General features: G+C 41.7%; 1 long non-coding RNA gene across 3 annotated transcripts in view; it reads right to left on the reverse strand.

Moving 5' to 3' along the window:
* The window catches only part of LOC128121403 (uncharacterized), a 94,787-nt gene that overhangs the window by 24,127 nt on the left and 54,050 nt on the right, over window positions 1–16,610 (reverse strand). For all 3 annotated transcript variants that reach the window (XR_008222205.1, XR_008222200.1, XR_008222193.1), the window contains one exon: window positions 62–187. This is a non-coding gene — a long non-coding RNA (uncharacterized LOC128121403). The remainder of the gene's footprint in view (window positions 1–61; window positions 188–16,610) is intronic.

The following is a 16,610-nucleotide window of genomic DNA, read 5'->3' on the forward strand; positions in this document are numbered from 1 at the left end:
ATTTTGACATCCATGTCCTACTTTAATCCACATTTATATAGGATTATCAAGCAAGCCTTACCTGAAAGAAAATACAGCTTCTTTCCTTTTTGTTTATTAATAATTCACATTGGGACGTAGCTGAGCCCCAGGAACCTACGATGCTTTTCGGTAGCTCTGCCTTTATTGCATAGCAAAGTGGCACCTCCTGTAAGGAATACAGGCCAGCACCAGTTTAAAATTCTGTGTGGAAAGCAAAATGGCAGCTACCACACAGGCACACACAGTAAAAAAATAAAATAAAACATAAGGAGGGCCGAGGATCTAGCTTAGTGGGAGAGTGCTGCACAAGGTACTGGGTTCAATCCCAAATATTCCCCCTCAAAGGTCTCAGCATGGTACAAACATGCATACAGACTAATGCAGCATTATAAAAAATCATAGAAATAAATCTGCACATCCTAGATGCCAAGAACGGATTAGAAAGGGAGAGTCTCTACCATAAATTGGGAAAGCATGCAGAAGAATGAAACTAAAGTATCTTCCTACCCCATATACAAAACCCAATTCAAATCGATTAAAGACTCATACTTAGGATACGGAACTAATAGAAGAAAACCTATAGAAAAGCCTTTGGACATTGGGTTTGGCAGATTCTTTTGATGCGCCCCCCCAAGTCACTGGCAACAGAAGCAAAACTATACAAACTGAATTGCACCAAACCAAAGAGTTTCTAAATGATGAACAATCAACACAGTGCGAGAACAGTCCACACTACCAGAGAACATGGGGCAGAGCAAAGCTGCTCACATCCTAGCATCCAGGAGTAGGGGTGGGTGGCAGGGGCAGGGCAGGGGCAGTGAAGAAGGGTATCCCTCAAAACCCTACTTCCTCCAAATATGCCCATCTCCTAATAATACCATCATACTATAAAACCAGCAGTTATTTATTGACTAGGTTAGAACATTCAGTACCTGATCACTGCCCCAGAGTCCATCAGAAATGTTCTTAGGGAACATCTGTCATATACCATATACCGCATACAGCATCAATATCTTAAATATGTAAGGGATTTAGACAACTCAATAGTGATAAAAGAACCTGATTAAAAGTGAGCAGAGGGGCCTGAGGGCGCATTAATAGCTCAGTGATAGCTCATGTACTTAGCATGTGGGTGAAGCCTAGGTTCAATCCCCAGTGCAGAAAAAAATGGAAGCAATGGATTTGAATCAATATTTTCCCGGAGAAGACTGTTAGGGCTGAACGTGAAATATAGCCTACAGACTCACGTGTTTGCACACTGAATCTGCAGCTGGTGCTCATACTTGGGTTGTGGAACCTTTAGAAGGCAGAGCCTGGCTGGAGGAAGTGGTTCACTGGGGATCGGGTCTTGAGGGTTATAAGCCCAGCCCTATGCATCTCTCTGTCTCTGTCTGTCTGTCTGTCTGTCTCTCTCCTGTCCCCCTTCCTTCCTGGTGCACTGGGCTGCAGGCACACCACCACTCCGGCGGTCATGTCTTCCACTACATCCTCAAACTGTGAGCCAAAGCGGATAGATGCCTCGTCATCTTCTCAGGGATTTGCTGACAGTGATGAGAAAAGTAAAACGAAGACCTCCACATTGTCAACGTGTACGAAGATGTGCTGAACATCATCAATCATGAGGGGGAAAGGCAAATTCAAGCCACCATGACACGGAGATTCATATTTGTTAGAAAGGCCATGGTCAAAAAGACAGAACAAGTGTTGAGGAGGATTAGAAAAAGTGAACTCTTGCACAGCGGTCCTGGGAATGTCAATTAGCAGAGCCATTATGGAAAACAGTGTGGGGCTTCCTCAAAAGTTTTGAAGTAGCTGGACGCCAATAGTCCGGGCCTGTCATCCTAAATACTCAGAGGCTAAGGCAGAAAGATCACAAGTTCAAGGCCAGCCTGGATAATTTAGTGAGACACTGTCTCAAAAACAACAAAATGGTCTGAGGACATAGCTCCAGGTTGAACACTTGCCTAACATGCCTTGAGTTCAATGCATATATCTATATCTATACCTATATCTATACATATATCTCCATTTAGAAGTATGCTATAAGGGGAATGTCCCTGAGCGCTATGTCTTATCATGAGCCAAACTAAATCCCTCTTAGAACTGTTTCTGTCGGGTATTTCTCAGTGATGAAAAGTCTAACGTACATCTGTTGTGTGCTATTTTGTTACAGCATCCTTAGCAGGAATATACTAACTACACCAGTATCCTAGATTTTCATCCGGATTAACTTCTGAATCCTATAGGCATTCAATAACCACCCCCAGTGATGAAAGGGTTGAATGAAGAAGTGAGCCTGCTACTGCTGGGTCCAGGTCTGTTAATTTACATATGTGTTTCATGTCGTGCATAAGCACATCTCTTTCAACAACAGACCACATATGTGATGGTAGTTCCATAAGAGTACAACATCTGGTAATGTCATAGTCTACTCTCAGGTGTTTCCATAGTGATGAAATCACCAAACAGCACACTTTTCAAAACATATTCCTATTGTTAACCATCACTATATAATGGTCTTTTTGATAAAGGACTGAGATATGTGAAGGCCTCCCTAGTGTTTTAGGTAAACCTTGTAAAAAGTATCGATAAAATGTTTTAAGATTAACACTCCAGGTCTTATTACAAGAGGCAAGTGGAGGAACTGGACGGGCAGACACAAGGTATGGTTTCAAAGCACACACTTCAGAGATGGGAAGACCTGGGCTGGGCTCCTATTTTCAGGTGGTACCTCGTCTGCAAATTGAGGAAGGTAAATGTCTAAATTAGACAATTAGTAGGGAAATTACTGCATAGTAATTGACCTTGACCCATGAAAATCAATTTCCCTACCAGAATTTCCCCCAAACTACAAAGGGCTTTGGTAACTAAAAGTATCCGAGAGGTCTTAGCATCAGTAGCAATTCTGTTCACCTTGCCATTCACAAGAAGTTAGCCTCAGACAAGCAATTAATTTTCTTTGTAAGAGCCAACTTAGTTAAGATACCCAACTTATTTATATATTTATATATATACCTGATTATAATATTCACAAAAAATTCTAGCAAAGCTAGTGGTACACAATACATTCTCATCACTATAAGCTTATCCTCTTCATACAGGCATGCACGCACCTGCACGCACACCTACTCAAATCTAAGCTTTTTGTTTACTAGGGCAAGTCTCCCAATCTTAGAAGACACTGTAGTCAGATATGAACAGACCTTGTTTGCCTAAAACTTTAAAGCAGGCTTCACATTAACTTTTAAATTCCCTGGGAATCACAATATTAGAACACATTTGAATTTTCTGACGTCATTTCAGAGTATGCAAAGGATGGCTTGACAAAATTGAACATTGTTTCTCTTACAGAAACAATGTTTATATCTGTTTATATCAGAAAGTAGTTGCCATATATTATTTTCCCATCAGAAGAATTGTAAGACCCTGGATGAATACCTCTTTTTGGTCTTTCATAATAAAAACTATAAACAGAGGTATTCAACCACGACGAAAAACAGATACAAGTCTAAAGCTCTGTATATAACATTCAAATGGGGGGAGAAAAAAACCAGCTTTAATGGCCTTCAGCAGTCCAAGGCTGCAGTAACTATTTGTTCCACTAGGGGCAGCAGTGTATAAGGAATGGCAAAGTAAGCATTTCAATTATGTTTGCATAGAACTCTGCTAGCTGACCTATTAATTAGACATATGAAAGATCGATAATTTGGTTTTATTTCATTTTAAGAGGAATTTTTTGGGAAATGTTTTGGTGCCGGGATTCATATCTTTGTTGTTTTTAAAGCTAAAAGAAATAATTCTCCCTCCCTTAGCTCCTTCCCCTCTAGCTGACTCCATGATGAGACAGGCTTATTAGGATTTCATCAGACTCAGGCGTGGGACACAATGAGAGAGAAATAGTGTGGGGCCAGAAGAAAGAATAGAAGGCACCAGGAGTAGAATTCAAGACCTTTCTGAAGAGTCCCAACTAACCCCGAAGGAAAATCTGGTTTTTTCGTTTATGTATTTGTGACTGTGTCTGTGTGTGCGTGCGCGCTTACTCGTGAAAAATAATTGTAAGGATTAATGGATGTCTAGATGCTTAATGCCCATCCTCCACAAGAGCTTGCATTCTGAATAGCAATTTTTTCTTTATCTCAAAGTTAACCAATCAAACACACTCAGCTTCAGTTTCCTTGGTAACCGACCTCTGCTTCCTGTCTAGACTTCTGGTCATAAGAGAGAAAAGGAAAAACACAGGACTATAGCAAGCAGGCTAGAAAATGTCATCTCTTCTACCCCCGCCCCCCACTTCTTACTGCAGTCTATTTCTCTGCCTTTGTCATCTCCCCCACCCCCACCACCAAAAAAACATCAGCAAAGCCTGTTGGTGAGGTCCAGTGAGATGACATCCACCTGTATGTATCTTTGCCTTTATCTCTGCATCAGTTTGGTCCTAGCTAGTCAAATCCTCAGCAAAACAGATGTCTTTCTTTGTACTCTCTTTATTTCTGGAATATATTATTCTCATGATTAGTCACAAGCATGATCCTCCACCTTTTTTTTCTCTCCTGCCTCTTCCCTTTCTGTCTTAATAAGAAACATGAGCCATAGAAGAGACAGAGGCAGCTACTACTCATGGGATCCCTGGGTGGTGGCTTTCTAAAACCCATGCTTTGGGGACTCCCACTACTCCATCCTCATTGAACTCTGAAGGGTACACACACATGCACCGTGTCTAATAAATCTGAGTAAGATTGTCTGCGAAATTTCCCCCTTCCATGTTAACATATCCACCGATAATGCCATTGTTCTGGTTATGTGGTCATTTCTAGGAGAGGTTACAGCAGACTTAGTAGGATCCTGGCTCTTAACATCTTTACAGCCCCTCTTCCTTGACGTTCCCTGAGTCATAAATGCAGGAGCTGTGATACAGATCTATCCACTGGGCCTGGGTTTCCCACAATCCACTGATCTCTGCACTGTGTCCAGTTGTGGTTTGCTGTGATGGTCTCCATTTGCTGTAGAGAGAGGCTTCTTTGATGAGGCTACACTTATCTGTGGATGTAAGGGTAGTAAGATTTACAATGTAGAAGGAATTATGCTGGTCTAGCAAAGTGGTGGTAGTGGATTCTTTTCTAAGGTTCATGATCTCATTAGCTTGGAGAAGCAGGGTAGGTTTCCAGTACCAGACATGGTTTCCCTACTGCTCAGTGGACCTTAAGTCCAATTAGACAGCTATTGGTTGCCACCGACATGTGAGTGCCACTTACTACACCTTCATGCATATCCTTCCATGCTGGTAATTGCCCTGGTTCATAGGTGGGGCAGCTGGGTGGGTTTGTTTAATTGTTTCCCTCCCTTGGCACTTGCATAGTAATTTCTGGAACAGCAGCAGCTAGAGGCAGGATGTATGTACTTCCTGCCTACATACCTACTGCCTACATCCAATCAGGGGCAAGGGTACATCCTGACATATTTCCTGCCCATGTATTATCAAGCACATCTGGTACAGATTGCTCAAACAAACTTGTTTAGAGGAGTGAAAACATGTGGCATGTTATCTCTCATAGTCATACATCACAGGGCTTTTGCCTTTCTGCTAATTACTGTTGGCTCTTGCATCAATGATACTTTAACTAAATGATAATTCCTGTCTGGGTGCCATTAAGCTGATTGGCTATTGGATCCAAATATAAACAGGTACCCATCACAGAGTCAAGGATTTGACTCAGGATACAACTCATGGGGGAATGTGAGAGCCAAAGTTACAGTTCAAGTTTTAATTCCTATGCCTAAGAGATTTGTGAAACAAAATGCCTCTGATCTGCAAGCCCCTTGTCCAAGGGTTGTTTTTCTTGTTTAATTTTTTGAGTCCTTTGTATATTCTAGACACTAATTTTCTGTCAGACATATATTTGGCAAATATTTTTCCCATTCTATATGCTGCCTCTTCATTAGAATAATGGGAAGTGTCTCATGATGCAGCTCGGATAGTCATGGGACTGGATATGTGGACCAGGTTGGCCTCAAACTCATAGAGATCCACCTGATCCTGTCTCCCAAGTGGAGTCTGAAGGAATACGTCACCACGCCTAGCTTTTTGTTTTGTTTTGATTTTTATGAGATAGGGCCTCATGTATCCAAGTCCAACTTTGAACTTGCTATATATAGACAAGGCTGGATTTGAACTCCTGAGCCTCCCACCTCAGTCCTCTCAGCCATGACCATGTCCAGTTTATGAGGGTCTAGGGATTGAACCCAAGAATTTGTGCATTGTAGCCAAGCACTCTGCCAAGTGAGTTATACCATCAAAAAGCAATAAGCCTTAAGGAAAAAAATGATAGGAAAAAAAAAAGAGCATTCTTTGGCTTAGTGAATGTAAAAGCAATTGTTAACCATTTGGAATAAAAGTGTTTGATAATTATCTCATGAGATTGCTTCCCTTCTCCCAAGTACTGGAAATTATTGATCAGTTTGATTTGTTAAGTAGTGATGAAGATATGAAGTAATCAAAATCTTCATATACTATTGTTGGGAACATAAACTGCTATATTCTCTCCGAAACACTATTTGCTAGAGCCTATTAACATCAGAACACACACAGTACATATAACTAGACATACTGCCAACAAGAATATATACATGTTTATCATAAAATGTGCCAATGAACATTTAAGTCACACAATTAATCCTCAACTAGATACTTCTCAAATGTCCATCAACAACAGAATAGACAAATAAAATTTAGTATATTTACACAATGGAAAATCACATAGTAGTGAGAATGAAAGAAACCACATTGCAATCTTGAACATAATGTTCCCCTAGAAGGAAGTGGGTATAAAAGCATGAGTTCGTACTATACCATCTCACTTGTTAATCATCCAAACACAAATGAAACTAATCCATGGCCTAAGTAAAGATTAGAAAATAGTTTATCTTCCTGGAGGGTCAACTTCAAACATCTGTACAGCAATTTAAAACCCAGAAGGAAAGTTAGCCACAGATTCATGGGACAAAGTGGGCAACCTGATCTTTGCCAAGACATCACCCTGGGTTGATGAAGTCCTAGAGAGGATTAAAAAGCCTCCAACAAAAATATATGCTATTTTATCTTTTGGCAGCCATGGACCTGCTTTTTCAGGCCCCAAAGTCCTCTGTAGAGAGAGTTTATCAAATTAAACAAATAAACAATAATGAAGGATCTTGAAAAGTAGAAAGTAAGACACTATAACACTCTAATGTTCAGGGAATGACAGAAGGAACATAAAAGACTGCAGATGGGCAGGAGTATTGTAAAATGATGTCTCCTGGACATGACATGGCTTCTGTACCCATAAACCCACAGCAGTAGTAGCTACCTGCACAAGACCTTCACACGGTTGGGCCCATCAACACTGCACCATGGATGGGGAAGGGTTCATTAGGTCCACCTCTCTGAGAAGTTATAGGCAGCTAATTGTTGCTGGGAGATGGAAAGTCATATTTCTCAGGTATTTGCAAATTGCTCTTGCTAAAATAAGTACCTACAATCCGTGCCCATGCAAATGCCCCTGATTAGATACAGTGGGCCACAAAAAAGTCATGGAAGTAGTAGGGAGACTTGCTGGGAAGAAGGGGCTGTTGGGAGGGAATAAGGATAACAAGAGGAACATGATCAAAGTATGTCTTACATTTATATATGGATGGATGGATGAAATTTTGAAAGAATAATTTTTTAAAATGCTCAGATTTTTTTGACAGAATCTTATATTTTGCCTCCAAGTCCTGACACTCAGGGCCTATGATCCCCAAAATGCTATAGGGCCATTCTTCCACTATCTTAATAACTAGCCCGTGACTTCCTTCCACCCTTAGGAATCTCATAATCAAATACACGGTCTCTTGCTACATCTGCAATTTTTACTTTTATTACGGTTTTCACTGTAGTCCTTACATTCTCTCCATGGGCAGCCTAAGCATTTTCCAAATCTTTGCATTCTCTTTCCTCCTTGATTATAAATTACGTTTAAAACCCATTTCTGTCATCTCATATTTTATTACAAGTATTTAAGAAGAGCCATGTCAGGCATGGTGGCACATGCCTTTAATCCTAGCACTGAGAAGGCAGAGTCATGTGGATCTCTGCGAGTTCGAAGTCAATTTGACCCACACAGTGAGTTCCAGGCCAGCCAGAGCTAGGTACATAAGGAGACCCTGTCCTAAAACTAAACAAAACAAAACAAAACGAAGAGACATATAACATCCCAAATACTTAGATATTTCTTCCACTAAAGAATCTATGTGCTTGCTGGGCGGTGGTGGTGCACGCCTTTAATCCCAGCACTCGGGAGGCAGAGCCAGGCGGATCTCTGTGAGTTCGAGGCCAGCCTGGGCTACCAAGTGAGTTCCAGGAAAAGGCGCAAAGCTACACAGAGAAACCCTGTCTCGAAAAACCAAAAAAAAAAAAAAGAATCTATGTGCTTAACTATGTTCATAGCAGCATTGTTCATAATAACCAGAACCTGGAAACAACCCAGATGCCCTTCAACCCAAGAATAAATAAAGAAAATGTGGCACATATACACAATGGAATACTACTCAGCAGTAAAAAACAGTGACATCATGAAATTTGCAGGCAAATGGATGGAACTAGAAAATATCATCCTGAGTGAGGTAACCCAGACTCAGAAGGACAAGCATGGTATGTACTCACTCATAAGTGGATACTAGATGTAAAGCAAAGGATAACCAGACTATGAGTCACAGAACCAGAGAAGTTAGGTAACAAGGAGGACCCAAAGAGGGATGCATGGATGACCCTGGGAAAGGGAAATAGATGAGATCTCCCTGAGTAAACTGGGGATGAGAAGTGGGCAATGGAGGGTAGGGGATGGGGGATGAGAACATAAGGGAACAGGATGGTCCAGCTGGAACAGGGACGGAATGGAAGAGCTATGAAAGAGATACCACAATAGAGGGAGACACCATAGGGATAAGGAGAAACTGGGTGCTAGGGAAGTTCCAAGAAATCTACAAGGATGACCCCATCTTAGACTACTAGCTATAGCAGAGAGGATGCCTGAACTAGCCTACCCTGGTAATCAGATCAGTGAATACCCTAACTGTCATCATAGAGTCTTCATCCAGTGACTGATGGAAGCAGATGCTGAGATCCACGACCAGGTACCAGGCCGAGCTCCAGGAGTCCAGTCGAAGATAGAGGAGAGGGATTATATGAGCAAGGAGAATCAAGATCATGATGGGGAAATGTACAAAGACAACCAAACCAAACTAGTAGAACCTATGAACTGTGGACCAATAGCTGTGGAGCCTCAATGGGACTGGACTAGGCCCTCTGCATAAATGAGACAGTTATGTAGCTTGATCTGCTTAAGGGGCCCCCTGGCAGTGGGATCAGGATCCATCCCTAGGACATGAATGGGCTTTTTGGAGTCTACTGCCTATGGTGGGACAGCTTACACAGCCTTGGTGCAGGAGGAGGGGCTTAGACCTGGCTCCACTGAATGTACCAGGCTCTGCTGACTCCCCATGGGAGGTCTTGCCTTGGAGGAGGTGGGAATGGGGGTTGGGATGAGGGGGTGGGCGGGAGGCTGAGGGGGTGGAAGGAGGGAGGGGAGGGGATCTGTGGTTGGTATGTAAAATGAATAGAAAATTTCTTAATAAAAATACTTAAAGAAAAAAAAGAATCTATGTGCTAATGCTCATAGCATTTATTTCTATGTTCATCACAATTAAGTCTTCCATAAAACATTAGACCACAGACATAATTCAGCAAAGTTCTTGTTCACTTTGCAGTTAGGATGATTATTCTTCTTGTTTACAATAATAAAATGTTCATTTCCAACTGAAACCTCATCAAAATGGCCTTTTGCTCTTCATATTTCTATCAATATTCTAATCAACATCACACAAAAAGACTTGAGAAATTCGAGGTGAATTCTTTAGTTCTCAACTTTTGAGCCCTTCCCAGAATCAACCTCTCTATTCTGTTCACCGAAACACAGATTTTTAAGCTGCTCCTGCAAGCTATTCCAGCTCTTAGCTTTCCCAGTTCTAAAGCTGAAGTCACATTTTCAGCTATTTGATAGGACAGAGCTCCACTTTCTTTCTGTACCAGAGACTGAGTCATCTGTAAACAACAGATATAAACAGAAGTGAGTAATTTCCCACAGTTCTAGAGCCGGTAAGGGCGACATAAAGGTTCCAGTAGGTTTGCTGTGTGGTGAGGGCTTCTGACGACTTTTAAGATAGTGTCTTAGTGCCTCATCTTCTAGAGGGGAACATCACAAGGTAGAAGGGATTAAAGGGCCAAATACACCATTGCAAGCCTTTTAACTTCTTTTTTTTTAAAGGTTTTATTATCTTCCTTATTAATTAATTAATTAATTAATTATTACACAACAAAATCTTTTATTTGGCCATTGGAACCTGAGCAGAAATGGGCTGTGGAGTCATCGAACAAGGAAGGGACTGATAGCTGATAAAACAGTCTCTGTGTTTGAAGAGCTGGTCCTATTTACAGGGTTAAAAATATTCACAGCTCAGAGTCAAAGGAGGCCCAGAGGGAAGGGGAATGGTTCTCCAGGTATAAAAGCCCCATGGAGGCATGAACAGTGGGCATGCTAGTAGCTGCCCACTACCTAGGCAGCTGTAGGACAATGTCAGCCAGGTGTGTGTGTGGGGGGGGGCCAGGAATGACTCAGCATTATTTTTATCTTAATTATGTGCATGTGTGTGAATCTATGGGTGGGTATGTACATGTGAGTGTAGGTGCCCACAGAGGCCAGAGGCATCTGATCCCTGGAACTGGAGTTACAGATGGCTGTGGGTGCTAGAAACTGAACTGAGGTTCTCTGCAAGCGCACCATGTGTTTTTATCTGCAGAATCATCTCTCCACTCCTCAAGACTTTCTTTACAAGGGCAATAATCCATTAATGAAGGTGGAGCCTTCATGGTCTGATCATCTTCTAAAGGCTTCACCTTATGATACTGTTGCATTGAATAGCAAGTTTCAACAGAAATTTGGTAGAAGGCAGAAATAATTCAAATTATATAATTCAAATTATAGCATAACTGTAGAGGCCTGGCCTGCTAATTACAGCTACATTCCCAGTCAGGGCTTCAGCATATGAATTTCTTGGCATGAGATCCAAGAATTCAGTCTATAATAAACTATGATACATAAGATTGATGCTACATGTTTTGTGAGAGACTTGTCCTAGGAAGATGAAACACACACAGGTTTACTCACCTCAGAAAGGGAGCCCATGACAGACAAAGTAATGCTTATACCAAGGTCCAATTCGGGGAACCAATGACTTTTTATTGGGATACTAACTGTCTTAGGTTTCTATTGATGTGAAGAGATATCATGACTGTGACAGCTCTTACAAGGAAAACATTTAATTGGGACTGACATATAGTTCAGAGTCTGTTATCATCATGGTGGTACATGATGGCATGTAGGCAGGCATAGTGCTGGAGAAGGAGCTGAGAGTCCTGTATCTTGATCTAAAGGCAACAGGAAGTGAACTGAGCACCACACTGAGCAAAGCTTGAATAAAGGAGACCTCAAAGCCCACCCCACCAGTGACATACTTCCTTCAACAAGGTCACACCTACTCCAACAAGGCCACATGTTGTACAATATTACTTTAAGGTGTATTACTTTTGTTTATGTTGCATTTGTTTAACTCTGTGAAGCTGTGTTACTGTGCCTGTCTAAAACACGTAACTGGTCTAATAAAAAACTGAACGGCCAATAGCAAGGCAGGAGAGAGAGACAGGCAGGGCTGGCAGGCAGAAAGTATAAATAGAAGGAGAAATCTGAGGAGAGGAAGAAGTATCCAGAGAAGGAAGAGGACTCCAGGGGCCAGCCACCCAGCTACACTGAAAACCACAAGGAAGAGTAAGATTTACAGAAGAGAAAAGGAAAAGCCCAGAGGCAAAAGATAGAAGGGATAATTTAAGTTAAGAAAAACTGGCAAGAAACAAGTTAAGCTAAGGCCGGGCATTCATAAGTAATATTAAGACTCCATGTGTGATTTATGTAGGAGCTGGGTGGTGGGTCCCCCTAAAAAGAAAAACACACGCACACAACAACAGTCACACCTCCTAATAGTGCCTCTTCCTATGAGTATGGGGGCCAATTACATTCCAACTACCACACTAACCATAGAAGTGATGTCTCAAAGGCAGCTGCATCACTGAAAAGTCCACCCCAACACAGATAACGACTCAAGAAAGCTGAATCTGTGTATAGATTTATATGTTCTGTTTTCTATAAGCCTAACAAAGAAAAAGAAGTCTTCTAACAGAAAGAAAGGTTTGGATACTTTCAACTCAGTCTTGCCCATTTCTCTCCAGAAGTGCCAGCAGTCATAATATTGGGCAATGGCAGCCTGGATGTTTCTAGCATTTCTCATCAAAGAAACAGCAGCAGAACAGACCTTAATTCAACAAATCATTCTATGTATAAATCCTAATCTTAGATACTCAAGGAACATGCTCGCTCATCTTTATCTCACATAAGACAGAACAGGTGCAAAAGCGGTGGGCACTGCTCACAAAAGGGAAAGAAGACCACAAACTGGAAGGTGACCCATCACCCAGGGATAAGAGAGTCTTACTGGAGACCACAGACACCTAGAAAGACAAACAAAAGAAACAATACTGGTAACAACCAGAGAGAAGAAAGACCCCATAGACAGACGAAACCATCATTGATCTCAAAGAAATCTTAGAGGCAAAAAGACAAGAGGTGATATTTGAAGTGCTGAAAGAAAAAAAGTCTAAGAAGAGACAGTTTTTGTTTCTTGTATTTGTTGGTTGGTTTTTCTGAGACAGGGTTTCTCTGTGTAACAGCCCTGGCTGTCCTGGAACTCACTCTGTAGACCAGGCTGGCCTGGATCTCAGAGATCTGCCTCCCTCCGCCTTCTGAGTGCTGGGATTCAAGGTATGTAACACCACCACCACCAGGCAAAGAGACAGTTTTATATCCAGGAAAACAGACAGTTCTTTTGAAAGCAAAATAAATAATAAATAAATAGATGAGATAGACATTTCCATATTCTTTTAAAAAATGCAAGGAGATCTCCTACATGAAATGGTAAAGGCTGAATGAAAGGTTGTCAGGTAGTAACTTGAGGCTATAATGTATTAAGTAAATAAATGTGAAAGAGTAAAAACAAAAAGAAAGTGCAAAAACTTGTACACAGAAAATTACTGTGATGGCTAATCTTGGTTGTCCACTTGACCACAACTGGAATCAACTAAAAACCCAAGCAGCTGAGCACACCTGTGAGGAATATTTGTTGATTGGATAATTTGAGTGGGGACGATCCATTCTAAATCTGGTGTGAATATAAAATATTGTAACCATTGTAGAAAATACTTTGGCTTTTCTCAAAAGATTAAATGTAGAATTATAGTATGATTCATAAAGTCCATTACTAGACATAAGCAGGGTCTTGATATGTGAGGTAGAAATAATCCAAATGTCCACCAGAAAATGAATGGAGAAACAAAATGGGACATAGGCAGGCAGGCAGACAGACAGATATTGTTCAGTCTAAAAAAGAAGCAAAATGATGATACATTCGACAACATGGGTGAACCTTAAAAATCCGCCATGTGAGGGCTGTGGAGGTGGCTCAGTTCATGCAGCGCTTGCTGTGTGAGCATGCAGACCTGATTTGGGATTTCTAGCACCTGTGTAAAAGGCAGGCATGGGGGTTCCTGCTTGTCATCCCGGTGCTGGGGAGGTGGAGATGGCTGGCTCCCTGGGACTGGCTGGCTAAGCAACCAGCCAGACAGGTAAGAGCCCACAAAAATAATGAGGAAAAGACATTAAGAAAGATGTCAACCTCTGGCCTGTCTCTCTCCCTCTCCCTGTCTCTATTTCTGTCTGTCTCTGTCTCTGTCTCTGTCTCTGTCTCTCTCTCTGTGTGTGTGTGTGTGTGTGTGTGTGTGTGTGTGTGTGTGTGTGTGTGTGTGTGTCTGCATGTGCTAAGACCAAGAGAGGGTTGGGTTCCCTGGAGCTGGAATTACAGGCAGTTGTGAGGCACCCAACAACAAGTGTTTGAAACTGAACTCTGGTCCCCGGCAAGAACAATAAGCATTCCTAATTGCTGAACCATTTCTCCAGCCATCTAGGAAAGATTTTAAAAACTAAAAGTAAGTTGCACATATCAGATCATGCCTTTAATCCCAGCACTCAGCTCTGTGGGTCCCTTTTGAAGAGAAAATGTAGCTACATTCCTCAATTGGTTGTAATAGGGTTCTCTAGTATGTCATCTAGTACCACATTCAGGAAAATAGGATTGTTATTTTAGATTTCATTGTATGAGTATTTTTCCTACATGTATGTATGTATGTACACGTGTGTGCCTTTTACCTTTGCAGGTTAGAAGAGGACACTGGATCATTTGGAACTAGAGTTACAGATGGCTATGAGTCACCATATGGGTGCTAGGAATTGAACCTGGATCCCCTGAAAGAACAACTTAACCACTTAGCCATCCCTTCAGCCCCTGGAAAATAGGATTTCATTCTAGAAAAATGAAAACAGTAATTTTCTAGAGTCTGACAGCTGTTGGAGTACTTAATAATACCTAGTAAGTTCCTCTGTAAATTATTTTAAGCTGGCCCAGGGAGCCATTGAGGATATGCAGTTAAGGAAAACATTACACATACATACCACAGATAACCTATAATGAACTAGATTTAATTTTTCCACAATGGAATATATACTTAGAATCATCATGTTATTGTAATACTAGCACGTAGGAGGCTCAGGCAAGAGGATTGCCATCTTCTCTGAAAAATAAAGAAAGACTTAACAAGAGATCAAAGTGATAACATTTAAAAATTGTATAGGTAAAAGCGGACAATCACACAAGTAATTCTGAGCATGGTCAGTGGATGAGTCTTGAAAGCATTATGTTGAGGGGAAATACTATCTGATTCCATATGCATGAGGGAGGTGTCTGCTGTAATCATCTCCACACAGTCAGAAAGAAGAAGGGAGACTGGGGATTATCATTTTAGGGGTATAATTTTCAGTTTGGAAAAATGAAAAAGTTGGGAAATGGAATGGATGGTTGCAACAGTTGCAATGTATGTCTCAAAGTGGTTAATATGGCAAAATTTTTAACTATGTGTGCTTTATCATAATAATAAGAAGTAACAATACCTACGTAAAATTCCATAAGATTGGTTTGGGATTTTTTTCAAAACTCTAAATCTAATGTGAGTACTGTGATGTTCTATGTACTTTGGGAGTTTCTATTTAACTGCCTTTAGTTCCTACACTGTGAAATAGTATTTAATGTTATTTATCCAATCAGAATATCAGGGTCCCTGTACACAGTGTTGCCCTCAGAGCCTTAACCTTATTAAGTGTTCAGTAACTTTTGTTGGATGATAAAGACTTAAATCACTGTTTTATTTTTATAATTTCAAATTCTCCTGAAAACAGACAAGTTAAGCTGGGTGTGGTGGCACACACCTTTAATCCCAGCACTTGGGAGGCAGAGGAAGAGGCAGGTGGCTCTCTATGACTTCCAAGTCAACCTGGTTTACATAGCAAGTTTCAGGCCAGGCAAGACTATATAAGAAGGCCCACACCTCCTGGTGCTTTACCAGAGGCCAAGTGGGCCCTAGGGACTCCAGGTAAGACTTTGCCTGCAGCCTGCTAACACCACTTAAGCCTGCCCAACAACCCCAGACTGCACTCCATTTCCCTGGGCTCCATATTCTGGCAAACAACTTTGGCAGAAGACTTATGTTTTACCAGAGGCCAGGCTGGACCCAAGATAAGACATCACCCACCACCTGCTAACATTTATTTTTAAGCCTGAATAACAACCCCAGACTGCACCCCCTCCCCTGGAGTCCATATCCCTGCCCAAACCTTCAGCTGCCAGGCCTGATCTAGGGACCTAAGGTAATCCCAGCTTGTCACTGGTCCCACTGCTGGGTCCTGCCCCCAACCCAGTGGACTTTTGCCACTCAGGGGCAGGCCACACCAGTCAGAACAGAACCAGTGAGTGACCTGGAAAAACTGCACAATTCCCTAAATTCTGTATCCCAAGACCTTTCCCACAGCTCACTCTATCCCAGTTCATCGCTGGCCCCTCTGCTGGTCTCTGCCCCCAATCCATGGACTTCCACCACTCAGGTGCAAGCCACACCAGTCAGAACAGGCACAAGCCACACCAGCTTGATCAGGCTCCAGCTGCTCAGGTGCAGGTCACATCAGTCAGAAGAAGGGTGCAGGCCATACCAATCAGAAGTATAGAGACCCCCTGCTGTACCAAAGGCCAAACTAACCACTAGAAGGCCAAATCCCAACTTAGATAGAAATTCCCAATTAGACCAGAGGTTATGCCAGCCACTAGAAATCCAGGCCACAAAGAAGAGAAAACCAAAGAGGAAACAGAAACCAAGGAACAAAACACTTATCCAACAAAGACAAACTCAGAAATCAAGGACTAGAACTAAGCATCTCAAACCCAGATACCTAAACAACAGTGTAAAAATACAATCAACAACAGCCAGGGCAATATGTCACCACCAAAGCCCAGCTACTCTACAACAGCAA

This window comes from Peromyscus californicus, unplaced genomic scaffold (assembly GCF_007827085.1).
Source record: "Peromyscus californicus insignis strain IS unplaced genomic scaffold, ASM782708v3 Scaffold_10__1_contigs__length_136768540, whole genome shotgun sequence".
Taxonomy (NCBI): Eukaryota; Metazoa; Chordata; class Mammalia; order Rodentia; family Cricetidae; genus Peromyscus; species Peromyscus californicus.